The sequence below is a fragment of the Cottoperca gobio genome, chromosome 19 (assembly GCF_900634415.1).
Source record: "Cottoperca gobio chromosome 19, fCotGob3.1, whole genome shotgun sequence".
Taxonomy (NCBI): domain Eukaryota; kingdom Metazoa; phylum Chordata; class Actinopteri; order Perciformes; family Bovichtidae; genus Cottoperca; species Cottoperca gobio.
Window position 1 is genome coordinate 6,282,216 of NC_041373.1, and position 19,536 is coordinate 6,301,751.

Below are 19,536 nucleotides of genomic sequence, written 5' to 3' on the forward strand. Positions count from 1 at the left end.
GTTAGTACTGTAGCTCCTCCTCACAAACAAAGGGCAACTGATGCTGACAAAAGCAGCATATGAACTTTTAAGAGTTTTATCATTAAGATGTTTTGCAGGATGTTCTCCAGAACACATTGGAGACAAAAAACCTTTTGAACTACCGCGGCTGAAAGTTGGAACCAAATATGATCTTGTTTACATGTTCTTTGATCAGATAGTTCCTTAAATCAATTGCCAATATTTTATAATAGACTCTGTCTCCTATAAAAATATCAGATACCTAGCACTAGCCAGTATGGGAACTAGACCTGAAAAAATTAGTTGATATAAGTTCTGTTGATTTGAAGGCTATTCTTTTATAGAGGCAGCCTAAATGTCTCAATGTTTTGGTTTAATTAACTGCTTCATGGAAAAGACTAAAAGTAATTTTAATGAAAATTGTAGCAAGGTTTTCCCAGATAGTTCACTCCCAAATAAGGATTATGCATGTTATAATTTGCTAACTAGGTGGAATGCCAACTTCTTTCTTCCCCGCTCCAATCACCTTCTGCCTCACAGCCATGACTTGCCTGTAAAATTCTCATCTGGGAACACAGGATCTGGCTTTGTGACATGAACAACGGCAGAAATAACAACAACCGGGCTGATCTTCCCCTCCAGAGGAACAGGGGTCTGGCTGGTCCGAGCACACCGGCGACCGACCCTCCCTCTGGCCCTCGTTTGTCACGAGCTGACCCTTCCATTTAATTAATTAAAATTAGCATCTGTCCCCTTGGCATTGACTTGTTACGTCAGATAGAATCAGCTTTTGTATCAGCGGGCCCTCGGGGCTGCTCGCCCTAACAAGGCCCAAGATCCTAATTAGACGATGTAAGAGGGAGGTGAGTGTGGGGGTAAGAGGGAGCTGGACAAGGAGGAGAGAAGAGAGGGGGGTGGTGGTGGTCTGAGCAGGGGGGCAGAGAGGGTCCTGCTGGGCTGAGTTGGCCCTGGGGGGAAGTGGGGTATTTATACACCCGGCACCTAAACATGATGCAGGGGGGAGGAGAAGAGCAGCCCTGAGTCTTTCTCTCTGTCTGTTGTACATCCTCTCTCTCTGTTTACTTCCCTCTGTCTTTGTCCGGTTTGTCTCTCTATTTGTGCCTCCCTCTCGCCTGCTCTCACCCTCATTGTCACATTAAGAAATACAGGATCAGACAAGGATGTACAATCACAGAGCAATGCAACAAATTCTTGCAAACCCCACTTTTTTACATTTTAAGCAAATCTTTATTACCAAACTTTATAGGATTAGAAGGGGAATAAAGTACACTACTTCAAAAAATGTATTTAGAAGTTTCTTTTAAAAGCACAATGTATGTAATGTAATGTAAAAACAATGTATAGACAGGTACAAAAATAATCCCTCCCAATTATCAATAATGATCCTCTACAAGACGTTTCTGGGCGTCAACCTCCAAAATAAGGTAGCGACCAGGTACCAGGTCGTAGGCACACAACCGAGATGGAAACTACAAAAATGGCAAACGCAGCGATAATAAAACTGTACATATAGCGAGGTGAAAACTGAGTGGACAGAATTTGTTAAAAAATGAGAGTGAATCTGGGGTTGGCTTTCACCCACTGGGTGCTGTAACCCTTGTAGAGCTGGTGAGGAGTTTACAAGTTTACGCAGCCAACAAATCCTTCTCATTCTGCTTTTAAAGAAAAATTATGTAATTATGTGTGTATTTAGAAAGAATAAATAAAACAATCGAACAGTTGAATTCATAAGTAGTCACAGACACCTTTGCTAAACTCAATACACTGAGGGGTTTTGATGCTACACTAGGTCTAATTGCTAATATGTTAGCTAAAATGAAAGCTAATGTTAACCAACTTTAACCAGCTTTTGGTGTTTAACTAGCATTACTTAGCATATCATTTCAATGGTTTTATCACAAAAGTAAAACAAGAAATCACACATCGTACATCACCAGCAGTCTTTAAAACGACTGACTGAGGAGAATCTCTTGTTCTTAATACTTATGACCACAGTGGCAGCAATTGGAATAATGATAATGTTTTGGGATTTGCCACAGACGCATTTCTGTACCCAGCCCTATCTAAACCTAAATACACCTAAATGCTAAATGTAAGTGAGAGCTCTGCCTCATACACCCACACACACACACTTTGACAGATGTTTGACCCATTGTCTCTATCTGTTGCTTCTTGCTTTGACTGCTGCCCATCTCTGTTGTGCAAAACCACAACTGTCTCACAGTTTACTCTCTGAAGCAGCATTTGTCAGGCCTGGTGGCTCTGCCTGGTGTCATATCCTGAATCCCCTCAGTCTCCGAGGTCGGTGGAGACAGATGCTGGTGTTTGGGTGGACGAGGGACAAGCCAACGTGAGCAGACAGGATGTGGGCAACGACTCGTCTTAGATAGACTTGTGTCAGTAAAACAATTGGTGACAAGGGAGGACGCCCATGTTGTGGGAGATGTTAAAGCTTTCTGAAAGTCTTAGAAGGAGAGGGTGAGTGTGAGACGGAGAGAAAGTGAGAGCAAGACAGAGAGTGAGACTGAAATATAATGTATCTGCTCTAACCCACAGCACTCATGCACACATATAAATAATGTGTTCACGTGGCCTATATTCACAATAATTACTTGACTGTTATTAGACTCTCCCTCTTTGCATTTCTCCTCATGTCATTTTTTTTACAGTGTACTACTAAAACTGTAGATGTAAATAAATACAAGTGTGTTTTACTTATCATCATCTGCAAAGAGCAGCGATGAGATCCTCAGGCCACCGAACTGCAACCCCTCTCCTCCACGATTACGCCTCGATATCCTGTCCATGAAAATTACAAACAGGATTGGTGATAAAGCGCAGCCCTGGCGGAGGCTAACATTCACTGGGAACGAGTCCGACTTACTGCCGAATATCCGGACACAACTCTCGCTTTGGGCGTACAGGGATTGGATGGCCCTCAGAAGTGACCCCCTTACCCCATACTCCCGCAGCACCTCCCACAGTATCATATGCCTTCTCCAGATCCACAAAACACATGTAGACCGATCGGGCGTACTCCCAGGCCCCCTCCAGGATCCTTGCGAGAGTGAAGAGTTGGTCCGTTGTTCCACGGCCAGGACGGAATCCGCATTGTTCCTCTTCAATCAGAGGTTCAACTATCGGCCGAACCCTCCTTTCCAGCACCTTGGAGTAGACTTTACCGGGGAGGCTGAGAAGTGTGATACCCCTGTAGTTGGCACACACTCTCTGACCCCCCTTTTTGAATAGGGGAACCACCACCCCGGTCTGCCACCCCCTAGGCACTGTCCCAGACTTCCACGCAATGTTGACGAGGCGTGTCAACCAAGACAGCCCCTCAACACCCAAAGCCTTCAGCATTTCTGGACGGATCTCATCAACCCCTGTGGCTTTGCCACTGTGCAGTTGTTTGACTACCTCAGTGACTTCCAACAGGGAAATTGACGATGGTCCCCCATCAGCTTCCAGCTCTGCCTCTACCATAGAGGGCGTGTTAGTCGAATTCAGGAGTTCCTCAAAGTGCTCCTTCCACCGCCCGATAACCTTCTCAGTCGAAGTCAGCAGGGTCCCACCCTTGCTGTACACAGCTTGGATGGTTCCCCATTTCCCCCTCCTGAGGTTCCGGACGGTTTTCCAGAAGCACCTTGGTGGCGACCGAAAATCCTTCTCCATAGCTTCTCCGAACTTCTCCCACACCCGCTGCTTTGCCTCTGCCACGGCAGTCTTCGAGTCCGTCAGTACCCTGCAACTGTTTCCAGAGTCCTCCCGGATAACATAACCCAGAAGGACTCCTTCTTCAGTCGAACAGCTTCCCTGACCACCGGGGTCCACCATGGTGTTCGAGGGCTACCGCCCCTTGAGGCACCTAAGACCTTGAGACCACAGCTCCTCATCGCAGCTTCAGCAATTGAGGTTTTGAACATCGCCCACTCAGGTTCAATGCCCCCAACCTCCACAGGGATGTCTGAAAAGCTCCGCCGGAGGTGTGAGTTGAAGATCTCCCGGACAGGGTCTTCCTCCAGACGTTCCCAGTTCACCCGCACTACCCGTTTGGGCTTACCAGGTCCGTCCAGAGTCTTCCCCCATAACTTGATCCAACTCACCACCAGATGGTGATCAGTCGACAGCTCCACCCCTCTCTTCACCCGAGTGTCCAAAACATGCGGCCTCAGATCAGATGATACGATCACAAAATCGATCATTGACCTTTGGCCTTGGGTGCTCTGGTACCACGCACACTTATGAGCTTCCTTATGAGCATCCTTATGTTCGAACATGGTGTTTGTTATGGCCATTCCATGACTAGCACAGAAGTCCAACAACAAACGATCAGGGAGGCCGCTCCTCCCAATCACGCCTCTCCAGGTGTCTCCATCGTTTCCCACGTGCGCATTAAAGTCTCCCAGCAAGACTACGGAGTCCCCTACTGGAGCACCCTGCAGGGCTCCATTCAGGGTCTCCAAGAAGGCCGAATACTTCGAACTGCGGTTTGGGGCATAGGCACAAACAACAGTCAGAGTTTTCCCCCCCATAACCCGAAGGCGTAGGGAGGCGACCCTCTCGTCCACTGGTGTGAACTCCAACGTAGCCGCGCTCAGCCGGGGGCTTGTGAGTATCCCCACACCCGCCCGACGCCTCACACCTTGGGCAACTCCGGAGAAGAATAGAGTCCAACCCCTATCCAGGAGTACGGTTCCAGAGCCAAGACTGTGCGTAGAGGTAAGCCCCACCAGATCCAACTGGTAGCGCTCCACCTCTCGCACTAGTTCCGGCTCCTTCCCCCACAGAGAGGTGACGTTCCACGTCCCCAGAGCCAGCCTCTGCTGCCCGGGTCTGGTCCGTCGAGGTCCCTGACCATCACTGCCACCCGTGTGACAGTGCACCCGACCCCAGCGGTTCTTCCTGTGAGTGGTGGGCCCACAGGATGGATGGATGGGAGGCACCACGTAGCTTCTTCGGGCTGTGCACGACCGGGCTCCGTAGAAAACCCGGCCACCAGGCGCTCTCGCTGTCGGGCCCTCCCTCTGGGCCTGGCTCCGGACGGGGGCCCCGGGCTTCCTCCGGGCTGGGTCTCTCCTTCTCTTTCCCTTTTTTTCATGAGGTCGTTTTGAACCGTTTTGAACTGGTCTGGCCCCTCGCCTGAGACCAATTTGCCTTGGGAGACCCTACCAGGAGCACAAGACTCCAGACAACACAGCTCTCAGGTTCATAGGGATACACAAACCTCTCCACCGCGGTAAGGTGATGGTTCCTGGAGAGGTAAAAATAATAAAAAATAACAATGAGGCCAAAAACATGGGGAATATGGTATATTTGTTGTGTTGTATTATTGTCATATTTACAATGATAAAGGTGGTAGATTTATTACTTAAATGTATCTACATTTTTTAAACAATTGGTTCTCACTTTCAGACAGGAGACAAACGCAGCCTTTTATCTTCAGCACACAGCCGCAGATCACTTAAGCCATGAGCTCCATGAGGTGGTTGAAATATGTCTCCAGCTGATTTTTTCCAGCTGACTCGGTTTAAAAGGGGAACACTATAATGTGGGTATTAATTATGCACTTGATGGCTACATACATGATATCAGGCTCAGAGACTGAAGCTAAAGCTGCATGTCCCAAAGAAACAGTCAGCATCCTCACCATCAGAAATACAAAGTATTATTACTGGTAGTATTATATGATATATAAGTATGATATGGAAGAATGTAAGATGAGACTTATTTCCTTCTAACATAACCCCGACGGCCTGCCGAGGTTATTTTTTTTTTTCGGGATGTTTTCAGTTTTATCATTATTAGAGAAAAGGCTTTTAGGGTGAGGAATACCTTGTTTGTTTTGTGAATGTAACGCTGTCTCAGGTAATGTTTGCTGACATTTCCGGATTGTAAATTTCCCCAAATCTGATATACAGTAGATATAGAGTCTGACCTATGGACCTTTGCTGCATGTTATCGACTCTCCCCCCCCCTTGCCTGTCTATCTCCAGCTGTATTATATAATAAAGGGAAAAAAAGCCCCAAAAATAAGCTTTTAAATGAAAAAGGTTAAAAGATTCACGCACTGGCAGAGGACCAACTAACGGGATCCTACTGACTCAGAGCAGCATCTGGCAGTCTTTCTGGCCTTTGCCTTTGTCAAAGTTGAACGCAGTAATAAAGTTTGACGTCTTGGTTCTGATCGTTCGTACTACTGAGCTGAGAAAAATCGTCGTCGTACCAGTGTTATATTCACATTCTGTGTAAAAGTATTAATGAAAAACAGTTTGAAACAATGTATTGAAAAAATGTCCGAGATGTGTAATGGCCTTTTACCTATACATTTGATTTCATGCTTACATTTGTGATTTAGAATCAAAGAACATTTACTAAATGCTGGTTTATATGATATTCTTCAATTTAATGTCTGCTCAGAGAGTATAACTGTTTATCGTTCAAATGTCTGAGGGATTTTGTGTTTGCATCTGTCCCTTCACACGTAGACTACTGTAGGTGCATGTGACCGTGTGCGTATGTGTGGAGCGGCTGAAGTGATGATGGGGGGGGTCAGTCAGTCATCACCCAGTTTGAGTGAGCGGACTGGGACCACATGCCCCTCTTTTAACTGTGTCAGATCGAGGTGGCCTTTCCAAATCACGTCCCTGTCACACACCAGCGGCACTGCACCCTATACAACTCCCAGTTATTTTCCCAAATATATATTTTTTACGAGGACATCGTGTACTTTAAGCAATGCTTAATTCTAGCTTGTTTTCTCCAGCAGTTGCTACATTGTCCTTTTTGATTCCTCGCATTAATTTGTCAGTTTTATTAGCATATTATTTCCAACCAACCTGAAAAGAGGCTTTAGTGCCTTTTTAGTTAAACGTAAAAGGTGACAGATAATGAGTGTAACTTTGCAGTATATATGAAGGAGAAAGCTCTGTAAGAGATCTTGGAAAACCACTACCATGATCTATGACAGATTCTTAATATAATTGTAAATACACTCAATGTCAATAGAGAAAGAAATACACAGCAGTCAACTAAACTGTAAAAACAGGAGTGCAGGAAAGTGTTGATTGCTGGCTGTAGTTCACGATTGTCTGTGTGCGTGTGGGTATCTCTTTGAGTCTGGGTGTGTGTGTTTTACAAAGCGTGTGTATGTCCAGCTTAGCTGTGAGGAACTCCTTGAGCTACTCCCCGTGTTTGTCAGCTGGCAAGCGTTCTCAATATATGCACTCTAATTGCTCAGAAAATTACAGATAACAATGATTGCACTTGGCACGGGCTGACATTACGGTGACACCACAACGCCTCGTGCGCCCCAGTCCCCCACCATCCTCACCTCACCTCCCCTCCCCTCTCTGCTCAACACTCTCCTCAGGATGTTGTGCCAACCCCCATTGACCGGAGCCTTGCCCCCAGTGACCGCCGTGTGCCCTCTGCTTGTTGAAACTGTCCAAAGCAGAGATGTCCCAAAGTTCAATCTGCTTCAGCTTCGCTTTCTGCCACCCCTCATCTGTCAGCCGAACCGTTTGTCAACCATAATGTGATCCTCTGTACTTCATGGGATCTGTGCTTTATAGATACATGTGGAAGAGAGGTTTTGTGCTTGTAAATTAGGGATGGGACAGGATCGTAGAGAAAAACACAAGTTGATCGTAGAGAATATCAATTATCGGGATAATCGTGAATATCCTCACATGGGTGACTTTAAAAAACTGTCTAGCTTGAGAAGTGAAAAATAACTCTTATATTCTTGCTACCTTTAAAAAAAAAAATTCCTTTGTTCATGCATGGGGAACTTATTTAAGATAGTTTGTTTTTCAGTAATCACAATTATTTTGTGACATGAAATGTTCACATCGTCTCATGCTTATTGTAAATAAAGGTGTTTTCTTTTGTGGTAATGTGTTGAAACATCACTGTTAGTGTGCTCTTAATGGGTATCAAAAGTGAACCTCAAATTACCATCTGAATCATGGTGATGGACACAACTGTGTTATGAAGAAGAAATGAAGATGGGTGGGACAAAAAGGAAGGCTTAACACTTCACACAACAGACAAATTGATTATGTGTAAAAGACTATAATTCAATATTTAAAGAAAAGTGTGCATCTTTTTCTGTTCCTGACACTGAACGCTAACATATACTGTAAATGCATGTGTGCACATGTGAATGTGAGTGTGTGCATGAACGTGTCCACATACCGTCGGCCCTGCAGGCCGGGATGTGTCACCTCTTTGTCTTGTCAGTGTTAATGTGAGCATGGCCAGCCAGGCGTGGAGCTGTGACAGATCAGCAGACGAACCCCTGCTACCCTGTCCACCTCCTCTCACCCTAGTCCCCACCCCCCTTGCCTTTCTGCCTTCAGCACAGGGATTAAATATCTTTTACTGTCCAGGCATCACCTCTGGCATATGGAATTTTTATTTAATTTCAGGTCAGAACCTGTCCGTCACTGGGGCTATGATGCATCACAGCGCCAGAAGATGCCCACTGGGCACCGGCGGGGTGGCAGAGGGGATCAGCGGTGTACAACAGGCACCTCACAGGCGTCATACTCAGTTTTCTCATGGCTGAAAGCCATAGTGTCACTGCAGCTTTAACCTGTAGCATAACCTCTTACAACAGAACATATATGGTGGGCATAGATTCAATGTGGGTACGTATGGTTGTGACAGGCAGGTAAGGTGTGCTGATGCTGTGTAGCAAACCCCTCCATTAAGCTGACCTTTTCACTACACAGCTTTGTGCAAAGCACCACGTACGCAGTAGTCTTTGTGGCTTTGTGGTCGAGACTCTGTAGTGCTGCTTGTGATGCTGAAATGTAAATATGTTTGAAACTCAGATCAGATGCAGACCTCAGATTTTGACCCAATAACAAATGTTAAAGATAGAGTTTGTGCTAATCTAAATATGAACGTCTGCTATCTTTTTAAAGGTTTCTGAACCCCCACCTGTAGTTTTGGCCTCAGAACAGTCGGAGCCATCACATCATATTAAACACGTTTCATTTGCTTGACTTCAATCTAGACATATCTTTTACATTATACTTATTGTTTTTGAACATACAGTTATACATACGTTGACATTTCAAAACTCTCCCCCCCACCCACCCTCAACATCAAATATTCAGGGTAAAATCTATTTAAAAATGTAAATAATATACCTATTAAGAGATATATAAATGTTTTAAATAAGTACTTGTATTTTTACATTTAGCCTATTCATTTCAGTTGGATCACTTTCCAGGATATGAATATGTGTATAAAAGTGTTCCATATTTTCTCCAAAGCGAGGCAGGACACCATTTCCCGCCCAGGAGTTTGATTAATCAATGATGAAAATCTGATGATCACAGTGTGTGTTGCAGTGAACTCTGCGAAACTCTCTTTAATTATTAATCTTGAATCTCTTCATAGTGTTTTTCTATCTGAAATAAACAATTGTGGTATGATATCTGCATTTCTAATATAGGAGTGTTGTACATATATTACATACATTTTCACACAGAACACAAATTGGCATGCATAATACAATTGTAATGTAAAACTCAAGAATTACAAGATGCTTGTATTCAAAATTAAATCTAGTCTCATTTCCTTTTGCCGTTAAGTATCTACTCACCACAAAACACACACACACACACACACACACACACACACACACACACACACACACACACACACACACACACACACACACATGGTTGATATGTTTGCTGGTGGTCTGCGATACTCAAACTTAGTCAGTGGAAGCCTCATGACTCATAGTTAACACTATCTGAGAGACCACTCATCATCAGATCCCGGCAACACAGTCATCAACTCTGTCGCAGTCTTCGATGTAATAGGCGGGTTGTCACGACTCCAGAATGGAAACTATTACATGTACACATCTTTAATATCCTGTCTAGTGTTTCCTAGGTTTCCAATGTGGCCATTTTTGTATTTACTTGCAGTTTCTATGTATAATCTCTAAATATAATGTGTTTCCATCATCCCACAAACAACCCTCTTAAGTCACTGTGGGTGTCCACCTCTGCAGAATTTTGGTTATGAATGGTTTAATCATGTGAGGCGGTTTCTTCGGTTGGATAGTGATAATGCAATAAGTGAGGTTGTCTTTTTTTCTGATGGTTACAGTTAGTTACAGAATTGTCATTTAATTTCACTGCTTTCATTTACTGGAATCACTGTATAGTGTAGTGTGGGCGGCAACTCAGAGGTCTGAGACCAGGTTAATTGCTTTCAGTAAGATACAAATGGAAATTATGAACAAAATGTACAGAGTAAACTCGCAGTGGTAGATGCATCATACTATATAAACACTATTAGTGCCAGTCATCATGCCAGACACACAGTTAATTGACGGTTTACAGCACAGATCTGAATCTTAGCTGCCACCTCAGACGGTCCTGTCTGGGCTCTGTATGACTGGATATATGTTTCAATACTAGTGCTAATACAATACCTGAGTTTCAGATACTAATAAACTAAATAATATAGTCTTTTTGTGGAGAATATAATTATGTTTTTCACCAAAACTGTTTTCTTTTTTATTTAAATGATATAGACTAAACACAAACAGCTGAATAAGAACTTGGCCTACATTTAAAATAGCATAAAATGAAAAAATCTGGAACTGAATCTGAAATCTGTAAACCTGAGTACAATTTCAACACAAATAAAAATCCAACTCTTCGGACTTAACATTTTTCAAATCTTGGTGCTACACACCGATTTAGGTCAGTAGCAAAAAAAGTATTGAGATTCAACACCCAACCCTAAATGTTACTGAAATCTGTCTCGAGCCTTTAACCTGCAGCTTTCACAGTATATTTGTTTTTCCTTTATAGGTGTAGCATAGAGTCGTATCTAATAATATTGAACTGTATATGCTCCTGCTGGATTAGGGTCAAATCCTTTGTTTTTTGCTAACTCTTTATTTCTTGCTGACTTTTTACAGTTTAACACAGGTCAAGGTCAAGGTCGTTCTCATTGCCTCTTCCTCTTAATCTAATCTAATCTAATCTATTCTTCGTCCCTAATCTAAATTAAATTGAGCCACACTCTCTCCATTGAACCAAACATGAAATTAGTAATTTAAAAAATGGTCCACTTGAGCTGCCCCCCGCACCCTCTCTCTAAAAGTTTTTGTTTTTATCCCACCCACCGGACCCCTGGCTCTGGCTGTTTGGCGCTCCTGCCACTCATCCAGCCACAGTGATGGAGGTGTGGTGGACAAGGAGGTGGTGGTGGTGGTTGTTGGGGATGTGTGATGTGTTGTGACAGCGGGAGCCAGAGCTGGCGGGCGGTCACCATGCGGCACCATATTGCCGGGCTCCCCGGGGATGAGGGATCAGCATGCCAGCCTTGCCAAGAAGTGCTAATAGGCGCAACACGTCTTGCTTTCACACATTAAGGCAAGCGAAGGGTGACAGATCAGAGCTGTGATACTGCCGCCTGTAAGGGAAAGAAAGGGGCCACATCACCCATTTGCCATGCAGTGCAGGCTAATGATGAAAACTCCCCGAGTCGAGCAATATGCCCACCAATCACTGAGTTGATATGTGCAGCAGACAGACGTATCTCCATCTCTTGTCACTGAGTTGAGACCACTGCGGCCTCACTCTTTACCAGAGTGATGCTCGACTCCATATTGTAACTGACAATAAAGCCAAAAGTGTTGAAACAGGATCAACACTTTTTCGAAGAAGACATTCTCACCCAAAGCAGCCGAGGTCAAGCGGGCTGCTCCGGGCTACAACACCTTTCGTCACATCTGTTACCAGAACCCACAGCTTGGATGTAGTCTGCTGAGCTGAATGTTTCACTGTGGGAAGGAAATGAGAGCTTCAGTGCACTCACTCTTGTTACTTCCACCTCAGGGGCCATATGGTTGATTTGGCAGATTTTCAAGCACCTGACTTCATTTGTTTGCCTCAAAGATGATTTGGAAGTGTTTGTTTGGGTAGCACAATGAATGATTTGAGTCCAGGTTACTGCTCCAGAAAAATGTCCATGCTGTTATTTATTTCTAATATCATTAATGGCACAACCACATTGAAAATGAAAACTCTTCTGCCAGTGATGTGTGAGCAATACTATTTTTGGAAGCTGTGCACGTGTAGCTGAAGAATACTTGGAACAAAATGAATGTGCCTTCTATAATAACCTTATTAAAATTAGTTAGCGCTTTCAAAATATTACATGGCTGGCTAAAAGTATGTGGACATGTTGTCTACAGGCATGTTTCATGTGTACTATTGGTCCGGCTTGTATTATTATTGTGCAACGTTTGGTCCTTTGTTCCAATAACGCAAATCTTGATGCATCTGCCTAAAATAATATCTTAGACAATAGTATGTTTCCAACTTTTCTCTTCCCGCGTGGCAGTGCCCCCTGGACAAATCCGGCTCCCACAGAAATGTTTGACTGTCCAGCACAGAGCCTCGACCACAACCCCACCCAACACCTTTGGGAAGAACTTGAATAGTCATAAACGTAATTGTCCACAATGTGGAACATTGTGTTTGGCTTTAACACAAAATCAACATGAATGTTAAATTAGACAATAGTAAGAAACTGTAAAAACATTGAAACATCAAGAGCTGCCTGCCATCTGTGGTTTATATAATTTCACTGGCCATGTTTGACAGTTTCCCTTTACATTTCACAATCAAGTATCTGTACCAAGCGACTCTGTTAAAAGACAATATGCTCTCCACCATATCTTTGTGCACCATTTCAAGAATATATCCTGGCTGACCTCGAGGTCATTAAGCTTGCTGATTAGTTGTAACCTTTGCATATCTTTAAAAAAAAAAACATTATGTGTTATCTATAACATTTAAATAGTTTTACATTAAAAGTTCTGAAATACTTAAAACCGCTAACCTTTTCAACAGGGTGCCCCATGATTGTTAGGGGTTGGCACAAGTCTGGAATTTAATGTGTACTGGATATGACCATTTCTTTGGAATCTGCGAGCCCACCATTATTGCCCAACATCAGTGCTGGACCTCACCAATGAAACTTGGGGAAAGGTAAATCAGAAAGACCTTTTGAGATTTTGTTTCGATTTCTTGCTTCCAAGTCAATCAGCTGACTGTTTCTTTGAGCGCTGCTGTCACCTCTCATTTGATTGTCCGATTTACACGAACCCACCTCCACCCAATTCACCTTCACTTTGCTTCAGAATGAACTGTCCAGTGTGTCCTTCCAGTGAGCTCAGAATCAGGAATCCCACTCCAGATCACATCCATCCAAATCTTCATCACCTTCACTTCTTCACCACCACTCAACAACTGTCTAGACTGCAGGGGGGATGGACCCCTCACATATCCCTTCAACTTCTCTTCTTCAGCACCCTATATTAAGTGAATTAATTAATTTAAATTAGTCTCCCCTACTAAATACTAAATACCTAAATACTCTTGTGGCTGCATGGGAGCAAATCTTTGCAGACAGGTTCCACAGTCTTGTGGAGAGCCTGACACCAGTAGAGTGGAGGTTGTTATCGCAGCATGTTGATGCCCATGGTTTTGGAATGGCACATTTAACAATCACATACTGTATGACCATATATTGTATTAAAACCCAAATATTGTGTAGCGTCCTACCTGCAAACCTGTTGTCAACCTTTTACTATCATTATATTCTATGTAAACATTAGGGCTGCCCCCTCTTAGTCGATGAGTCCACTAATTGTTCGTTTTGGTTTTAGTGGACTAATATTTCTTCAGTAATTATTTATGGTTTTTCATGCTGAATGGCTTATCTCTGGTAAACACAAGTGATTTTCAGAATCAACTAATCGATTAGTCAATAAAATCATGCGCATGTTGCTCGTGTAATAATTTCTTTAGTCGAGGACAGCCCTAGTAAACATCGTAACTCGGCCTGCCTTCAAAAAGGTCCTTTCTTCCATGTCAGTGGGATACAGATGGACTCACTGGGTCTGTGTGTCTGAGAGGTATTTCATGTAGGTGGATTCCCTGCTGAAGACCCTTGTGATACGTCAGTGGCTTCCTGTTCTTGATCAAATATTAAAGTAGAATCCAGTGCTGACAGTAAGAACGGGCACCTTCACCCTAACACCGACTGTAACCTTCTAACATCTATAATGGATCATGTGTTATGGATTAGAACATATGAATGTTTGCAATGCATTGAGACACTGCATGAAGCTAAATATTTCATACAGGATAGTAGAGGATGTCCTTGGCTTTACAGTGCAACGATAATGCAGAATTAGACTATTATACATGAGAATTAAATTAATGATTTATGGAGACAGTGCCTCACCTCTTTGTTACCCCTAGTGTATGTGGGGCGACCAATCTGCGGGGTCATGGAGAGGTCCCATGACTGGGGAAAAAATCAAGATTTAGCTATATCCAGTCACATCTTACAACTGGGACAACATTTGCTGAAAAGAATGACGTACGTGTCTATACAGTTTACTTGAAAACAGATACATAAACACATTATGTTTTTTCTTAGTATATGTGCTTTTTTACAATATATAATATATATAATACAATATATGGCCAACAGTTTGTGGTCAATTGTGTCACACATCTGCAGTTGAAAGAAAAAGCAATAAATTAGAGCAAAGTCAGAAGAAATAAAATAGGGATGCACAATATTAGACATTTGCTGATATCCAATAGGCTGATATTTTCCAACTCATTTTAGTCCGAATGTCGATACTATTATACGCACATATTGTTTTCCACCTTATTGTCTTACTGTTTGTAATGGCCCACTGGCAGATGCAGACATAAAATATAACGCTTTTCAAAATATTTAATTTTAAAGCCTTTTTTATGCTGATACAGATGACATGCTGATATCATCGTGTATTCCAAATAAACATCTTTTTGTGTAACATAGATCTATTGTGAGTCCACTTTGTGTCGTCGGTACCCACAGGTTAGAAACCACTGTTTTAGACAGTTTTGTGCTTCTAACTTTGTGGCAACAGTTTGTTTTTACCCTTTATGCTCCACACATACATCAATGGTTTTCCCAGTTCGGTGTGGAAAACTCTCCTGCACAGAGCTCTGAGTTCAACTCCGTTCAACACCTTTGGGATGAGCTGGAACACAGAGCGTGAGTCAGACGTGATCACCAACATCACTGATCAACGATTTATTTTTCTGCGATACTTATTGCGATATGAAAAAACAGGAACTTTTACCAGATGCCGGAAAAGTACGTGTTTTGGTCAACATCATCCTTTCTGTACCTTTTCTTACAACTGACAGTGTTTTTCTGTTTGCAAGCAAATCTTCCTTTTCCAAATCCTCATTTTCAGGTTGTGGTCGACAATTAGCGGGGCCTGCTTTGGTTGTTTTGACACATTGATCAAGAATGATTGCGATTGGTGGTTCGCTGTGCATGCAGAGCCTGCATGTCACGTATAGCAACACACTGTGTGTATCCAAGAACCCCTTAAACCAGAGTAAACATATTTCTCTTGAAGATTAGTCAAGGAAAATGAGAACCGTGTGAGTTTTCCATTTGTATCAAGCATTAACAAAGTTGTAGCATGACATGTTTAAGTTAATTTGCCTTACTTTAGATAGCACGTCCTACGATGTGACTATTGCACATTGCAATGACGTTGCTGTAACAATATATCTTGCAGCCCTAAACTGGTCATAACGTACTGTTAGTTAATGTTTCTTATATGTGTCTCTGTTATTCCACCCTAACACCCTGACATAAAAACTTGACTGGCAATATTTTTCACTTGCCTGTCAACCCCTACATCTATTCATCCATCCAGCCCTCCCACCTCCCTTCCCCCCATTGACGCCTACTGTCCCTGGGGCCACGCTGTGCTTGCTGAAGCGCTGTGTTGTGAGCGAGTGTACTGCCCACCATCAATATGGGTGAGTTACAGAGGTCGTCAGTTCAAACGCAGTTCACCGCTTCACACCGCCACTAGCTGTGCCCCTACCTGTGCCCCTACCTGTGCCCCTACCTGTGTAGATTACGTGTGTTGTAGTGTCAGATTGTGTAAATGACGTGTGTGTGTATGTGTTAGTTTGTCATCTTAGTCTATTGTATGTACATTTTTGGCTCACGTGTAAACTCACTCAGCCAAAGCACTGAGGATTTCGATCTCTGGCCTGGGCCTTCTGCCAGCCGACATAATGAACATGTTGTCACTGGGGCATGTGGAACAACCAGCACTGATTCCTACTGGAACAGCAGGTGGTGAGTGTGTGTGTGTGTGTGTGTGTGTGTGTGTGTGTGTGTGTGTGTGTGTGTGTGTGTGTGTGTGTGTGTGTGTGTGTGTGTGTGTGCGTGTGATCAGCTGTATTACTGTGTACAGTTAAAAGGGAAATGGCCCGCAACAATCAATACTGTGGTCTTGCTTGATCTTTAAGTGAACATCTTTTTGCACATCAATGTGACACATTTTCCCCTTTTCTACCAACATGGAACAGGTTCCATTCCGGTTCGTGTGCCTAGTTCTGAACGTTCTGAATATTTTGACCCAAAGTAAATTCGGAATTGTTCCAGCTGGAACCAAAAAATAGCAGGTTTTCCTTGACCTGAAGTGGGAACTGTGAAGACATCAGTATCTTGTGCATAATATTCCTATACGTCTTCTTATCATTAATAGTTGGTTCATGCTTATTGTTTGGATAAAAACAATAATCTGTAATCAGAGAACAAAAGCTTGCAGGTAATCAATGTGATCCACTATCTTGCTGTTACTGTTTACTTGCATTGTGCATTGTGCAACGTCCTCTGTTGATAATGCATCCTTGATTATAATGGTCCGGCTCAAAACGGGTGGAAACACGAGCTGGTTCACACCTCGGTTCCAAGAACCCTGAACAGAACCGATTCAGGAGCCAGAGCTAATGTGGTGGAAAAGGGGACTACATCCATTAACCTGGCTAAATCTGAAAATGCCTTTAATGTAAATTATTTTCTTAAAGATCTGCCTCCACACTGATATTTATAAACAACAGGGAAAAAGCTGACTCTTCTTATTTGCCCTTTTCTGGACGACAAACAACAAAATTGTGCTTCGCAAAGTTTTTAAAAGGCAACGTTTTTGGGTGTCAAAAATGCTGAAAAGTGTAAGTTTTCAAATGAACAGTAGCCAGCTTAGTGGGGATGAGGGTGAAGAAGAACTTGACTGACAAAGTGGTGGAATCTACATTATTGCTAGGTGAGGACATGTGTGGACATCCATCCATCCATCGTCTACCGATTATCGGGTTGCGATGTGTGAACAGTAAAGACATTTGGAAAAAGTCAGTTTTCAAAAGTAAGGACACTTTTGGAAAAAAAAAATATTTTTGCATAGTGAGGACATTTCAGTAAGGGGAGCACATTTGTCTTTTCAAAAGTCAAGATTATTGTTATTATCAAAGTCAAGTCAATTTTGGACTGTGAGGACATTTTAGAAAGTCAAAGTAGATGTTTATTGTGTGTGTGTGTGTGTGTGTGTGTGTGTGTGTGTGTGTGTGTGTGTGTGTGTGTGTGTGTGTGTTGTATATCAAATTCTACCATGATTTGTTTCACCTTGAAATTCAAGAAATTAAATTTGAATTAGCATATAAACCACCTTCCTTTTATTAAATGCTTAGCAACAGTCCACTTCCACATGGCCTCTGCTTTTTTTCACTTATATGTTCAGCTTGTTCCTTCTTTTATTTTTAAAATACATGTTAAGACAAACACAATATAAATATGACTAGGCTAGAGTCTGCTGTGGTGTGAAGTGAAGTAGGGTAAAGGTTCTGTGGTTTCTGTGGTTTGTGTGGCCATCTAGTGGGCTGCTGCAACACTTCCCACATGGAAACTAAACATGGGAATATTTATCTTCTTCAAATTTTACTTCGCTTCTGTTAAAAGTTGAAAATCACTATTAAGAAATACATTAATACAGATTTCCCAATAACTCTTCACTTTATAACTATCACTGAAACACAACAGTGAAAGTTATACTCACTGTGTTTGTATTCACTGTAAGACTACCGTGTTATGAAAGGTTTCAGGTTTTGGCGAAGATCAAATATGCAAAATAGCAGAGCAACTTCCTCAATGGCTGTCAGCATATTTAACTCTTACATGACTCAGGCTTTGTTTAGTAATGTATCTAATAAAGATTTCCCCCCCAGCCCTTAAATGTGTCCAGTACTATTTGCTTCAAACTCTTCAAGCCGCTGACCCTTGAGTGATGTAGAGAAACTCATGATGCCACTACTTTCTGTTAGATTCATGTTTTCAGTGAGAAACTGGTGCAGGTTTTCTCAATTTGATCCAAGTTGCTAATGTCAAAATATGTAAAGAATAAGCCTTTCATTTTGTCTTTCCCTGCTCTGATTTTGCATCACTTCCTTGTGGTTTAAAACCCAAACTCAATCCTATCACCGTCACGCTTCCAGTATTAAGTTTCAGCTAGAAAATGGCCACTGCTCTGAGAACAGAGAGAGTTGTTGAAAATCTGTAGTCAACAATATACAAAAAAACATGTCAATGGTCCTGTTATAGTTTACTATTAGTAACAACAGTGTGTTAACATTGATGCACCACAACACAAAGAACCAACGTTAACCACGTGCATGTTTTTGTCCCACATACAAGTTAAAACTCGGCGTGACATTTTAAATCACATGCCGAGTCATTCCTCTAAATGAATAAAAACAAAATATATAAAAGCAAAAGTAATTGAAAAGTTTATAATATAATGTCTTTACGCTGATCATTTTATGGCATGTTGACATATTGACGAGTTATTGCATGCGAGGCGAGCACTATGTTTAAGCATTCTTTTATTTTTGATAGCACATAGTAATTTAAATGTAATTTTGAACATGCACATTTTCTAAAATTTTAAAATAAGTGAATCAATGTATTAAACGTTAACCTTTTATAGCCAAAAACAACAGGAAACAAGTGATGTGGTGAGGATTATTGGAAATACAACAATTACAAAGAAATCTGTGACTTCTAAGAATTGAGTGTGTTTGCCTGTTTAGGATGATGCACGCGTGTTGGTGAGTATTTGCAGCATCTTAGCAGCGTGTGTGTTTGTGTAGGTATAGGAGAAGTAGTTGTTTTTGATCAGTGTGCTGCTTTTCATCCCCTATTCACTGAGGTCTTGTGGTTTTTCTCTGTTAGGTCTTACTGCGTATCTTGTGCTGCCTGTGTCGATCCTCATATACTTAAGAGTTTGTGGTTTTGTGGCCCCGGATGGGTGGGTGTATTTTTCTTTTGCCTGAGGTAAACGCATTGAGGTTAGCGACACAGAGTTTAAGATGTAGGAAACTAACTAAGCTTGGTGGCTGAGGGAGGGAGGACATGAGGTAAACAAAACAACCTTTACTTCCCTCAAAGCGGGTTGGGGGATTTTCCTCTTCGATTACTTTGTATGAGTAGCAGCCAGAGTTCAATACTTTGGAAATGTTGAGATTTTCTTCATATTTATAAGAAAAGCACTATCAATAAATTGGTTAATTTATTCTAAAATAATGTTGCCCGACATGC